The following is a 4,805-nucleotide window of genomic DNA, read 5'->3' on the forward strand; positions in this document are numbered from 1 at the left end:
AGAAATGATGGAGACGTCAAGGAGAGCGCTATGCATCAGCCACTGTTGTCACCAGACGAGCCTTTGGTGGTGGTGGTGTTACAGTGTGGGCAGGTGTGTCTGGTCAATACAGAACTGCCCTACACTTTGTGAATGGTACAGTGACAAGCCCATTCTACCTGAATAACATCATTCATCCAGTCATTGTGCCCCTGCATGAACAACACAGGCCTCATTTCATCTTCATGGACGACAATGCTCCAGCTCATGGAGGTGGCATCATTAGGGAACGGCTGCTGGAGACTGGGGCACCTCAAATGGAGTGGCCTGCACTTTCTCCAGACCTGAATCCCATAGAAAACCTCTGGGGTCAGCTGAGTGGCCGTGTAGAGGCTCGTCACTCTGTGCCCCAGAAGCTCAATGACCTGAGGGCCGCCCTTCAAGAAGAGTGGGGGGCCAGGCCTCAGCAGACAATAAGTCGACTTGTGAACAGCATGAGATGTCGTTGTCAAGCTGTAATTGATGCTCAAGGGCACATGACAAGTTATTGAGACATTGACATTTTTTGTCGTGGTAAACCCACCACTGTTGTTGGCTTTTGTTTCAATAAATTGTTTGAGATGAGGAGATCACCATTGCATGCTTCTACTTAAATGCCCTACTTTCATGATAGAATATCACTGTAGCGTGAACTTTTACATTTTCCATAAATTTCACCCGAAAGCCAAATATCCCTAACTTTTTGTGAGTTGTGTATATATTCGATATATATATAATATACATATTATACATAAAGGCAAAACATCCTCATGACAGAGACAGACAGACAGACAGACTGACCAGCTTGTTTCCATTCTGACAGTAGGGGGAGCTGCTTCCACCATTGTGGTGAGAAGAGCAGTGGCTGGGATGAACAACCCCTGAGCCCACGTAGTAATGGAGGAGCAAGGCGGCTGAACAGTGGGTGGAGGAGTCTGGTACCTGAACAGTGGGTGGAGATATGGAGGAGCGGTTCGGCGGACAGCAGAGCAGGAGAATCACCTCGAGGTTCTTGGTAGTCTGAGATGGAGATAGCTTGGTGTTCTCGATGGTGATGGAGAAGTCTGTGCGAGGGCAGTCTTTCCCAGGGAGAAGGAGGAGCTCCGTCTTGTCGAGGTGGAGCTTCGTGTTTCCCGAGCGGAAAGCAGAGGTGGACCTGAGTGTTGCCTGCAGAGCAGTGGGAGGAGAAGCCATGGGTGGAGGACATGTCACGGACGGCAGAGGAACCAGGACGGAACCCTGAGGGACTCCACAGGTTCTGGACAGGGATCCTACTTCCACCTTAGAGAGGGTGGAGAGAATGATTTGGTGGTTAAATGTGTTGAAGGCAGCAGACAGATATAGGAGAATACGGACAGGGGGGTGGAGCCCTGGTAGGGTGGAGAGCCTCCATGACAGCGTGGAGAGCCGTCTGGGGGGAGCGGAAAGTCTTGAAGCCATTATCGAAGCAGGTGGAGGTCAGAGAGGCGGAAAGAGAACTAATTGGATAGAAAGGAGAGAAGCAACATAGCAGCTGGGTGGAGGGATGGTTCCCAGAGCCCGAGGAGAGGGACGAGGTGATGGCTTGTAGCGAGGAAGGGCAAGATGTCCGGTGAGATGGTTTGGAGGAGAGTGGAGGGGATTAGGTGGAGGAGGTGGGTGGTGCGTCGGTTGGAGAGACGATGTAAGGATGCACGCCCAAAGGGAGGAGTTGGGTTGGAGATGAGCAGGGGTGTTGTTGGAGCCAGCGTGAGAAGGAGCAGATGATATCCTCCACCCCGATAACGTCATCAGCCGAGAGGGAAGAGGGTGGGGTGAGGTAGTCTGTGGACACCACCCAGGAGTAGTTGGAAAAGAGGAAGCTGTAGGCAGAGAAGACGAGGTGGAGATGGAGGCTGTCAGGAATCTCCTCTCAGCTGCCCGGAGCTCCGTTCTATGGTGTGGCAGTGGTCCAGACAGCCACGGCACAGGTGGAGAGGGTGGAGCAGGTTGAGTGGTGAGCGGACAGGTGGAGAGGAGGGTGCACAGGTGAGAGTTTTTAAAGGCTGGAGGTGGTGTGTGTGTGTGTGGATGTTGAGTGGGTGGGGATGAGGTCGGAGGTTGAGCCAGATCTGGTGAAGACCAAGATCAGACGGAGGGGAAGCACGTTCTCTGGTCGGGTGTAGACTCCCGGGAAAACGCCCGGAGCGCCACCATCTGGAAACAGAGAGGAGGACATCCACCTTCGGGAGGAGCTGTCCCCAGGAAATCACCTTGGTCCATGACGCTTCATGTGCTTCGCTTTTTTTTTTTTTTTTATCTTTTCTTCATCGTCCATCTTAACATCTCCTGAGCGATCAGACGTTAACGGACAGGTTAGAGATTTTTCAACTCTTGACGTATTAATAAAATATCAGACGACGACTCCACCGCTGCACATTCAGAGAGTTTCAGAAATTACACTGGAGGTGACAAAAAAGGACCAGGAATCCCTGTTCTTAATGAAAATTTGACATTTTAATGAAACTAAAATTGTGAACACTTTAATTGAATCTATTACATTGTTTGGAATTTGAGGGTTATTGTCATGCTTTTTCAAAAGGAACATTTGTAATGTGATTTTTTTTTTTATTATTATTTTTTTTTAAATAAAAAGAGAGAGAGAAAAAAAAACCCAAAAAAAAACAGAGCGCACACTAAAATGTCGACTTGTCGGACGTGAGGAAGATGCCGCTTCCTCCGGCGAAACCGGTTCAGAAACAGCGCGCACCTCCTTGAGCGGTGAGGAATCACATTCAAAAACTGAATTAAAAATCACACGGCCCTTGATTCGCTTCTACCTTAAATACGGAACCATTTCAGGTGTCACAGAGTTGTTAAAAAAAAAAAAAAAACGAAAAGGAAGAAAAATTTAAAGCCCCCTGATTTTTTTTGATTTTTTTTTTTACATTTTCTCCCCCCACGAGAGGCGAGAACAGTGGTAGAAGGTAGAGTTTAAAAGGGGAACACAAATACCAAGTCCAGCATTTCTCCTTACAGACAATTGATTAATGGATGTTGAAGCAGCACTTTCGGTATTTGATTTTTTATCTCTAGTTTTCTGTCTTCCTGTTGGTTTATCTTCACTTTAGAAGCTCAGAGCTGAGTGGTGCGTGTACCTTTGGCAAAAAGCAGATTCGGAGGTTTCAAACTACACAACAACGGCCCTTGGTTCTCATCATCGGCTACACATACAGTATATTTATTTAAAGGAATTCCGACGCGCATTACACCTAAGCTATTTTGAGAAATCAAATGATCAAATCTGCCATAAAAAAGATAAATCAAAAATATTAACATTAATGCTATATGGGAGGAAAAAAACAAAACAAACAAAAAATAACAAGCCTTCAGCCTCAATAATCAATAACTAAATATTCTAAAACTCATCAAAAATTTAATTGGTATTCTGAAATTTGTCTTTGAAGCAGTTTGATTGTAGTTATGCGTCTATGGATTAAATTACGTGACATTTCAAAAATATATATATATATTTTTAAACAATGTTAAAATATTAATTTGTTAAATCAGGTCAAATAAGGAAAACCTGCTACCTCCCAAAGTTACTTGACAGCAGACTGGCATATCTGTACAACAGCGAGAATGTTTCAGTATCTGTCCCGTTTGAGTGGATTTTGGCTTCGGTCACATGAATTTCAAGCCATGAAATATTCCAAATATAGAAAACTTCTCAATACACATTGCTTTCAGTTACTTCCATGTCAAGGAATAAAAACAGCTGGAAGAAAATGTGTACAGCATTGCAAATGTTAAGGAAAAAAAAACATGGCACAGCTATATACTGGAAGCAGTTTTTAAACAACAATCAAAATCGCTGTAAAAGTGTGTATTTTATATATATATATATATATATATATATATATATATATATATATATATATATATATATATATAAATAATTTTCCCCCACACAGGCACCTGGACATGAAACAGAGGGAACTGGAGAGAAGGGGAACTTGCATATAATAGTAAGAAGACACTACGCTCACACAGACAACCCTACGTCACCCCCCACCCGCACCAAGTCCATCACTGGATTACACACGCCACTAATAACAACCACTTTTTGGTTTTGCAGGCTATAATACTAAATAATGGACTATCCTCTCAAATGCATATTCGACATAGCCTTTCAGCTGGATTAAGTGCTTCACATGTGACCAGTCTTCCACCGTCCTTTCCAAACAGAAATCCATGGTTCCCACTCATGGGACTCAATCACCGCAAACAAAAACTAAAATAAAATCACGTAAGTGACATATACTTGAGCGCTCAGTTCACAATTGAACCCACGCTGAGCTCCTCGCCGCCCCCCGCTCGGGCCGTCGCTCGGCCTCTGCACACAATGCGCTGGGCGGCGGAGAAGTCGAACCTGCAGCCACACCGCGCCCCCATGCGGCGGCTACTGTAAGACTCAACGGTTACGGCGATGCTCTGGGCGGAGTAGAAGTGGAACCTGCAGCCACACCGCGCCCATGCGACACGATGCAGCGGCTACGGTAAGACTCAACGGTTACGGCGCCTTCCCCTCGGGGAGCGGGTAAGAGCCTGACGGACGCAGATAACACTTATCCACCGCGCGATGGAAGCAAAAAAGAAAAAGCGGTTTAAAATCTCAGGGGTTCCCTGGGATCAGGGCGAAGGGAAGTACGATGTTGGAACGCTTTCGACAGACAGAAAACGGCCACTTGCGAGTAGGACGAAGCGTCTCATCTGCACATGTTCAGAAGGAACCGACCAGAGGAACTTCACTATGAAAAGAATCATCA

Source organism: Zeus faber (genome assembly GCF_960531495.2).
Source record: "Zeus faber genome assembly, chromosome: 14".
Lineage (NCBI taxonomy): Eukaryota > Metazoa > Chordata > Actinopteri > Zeiformes > Zeidae > Zeus > Zeus faber.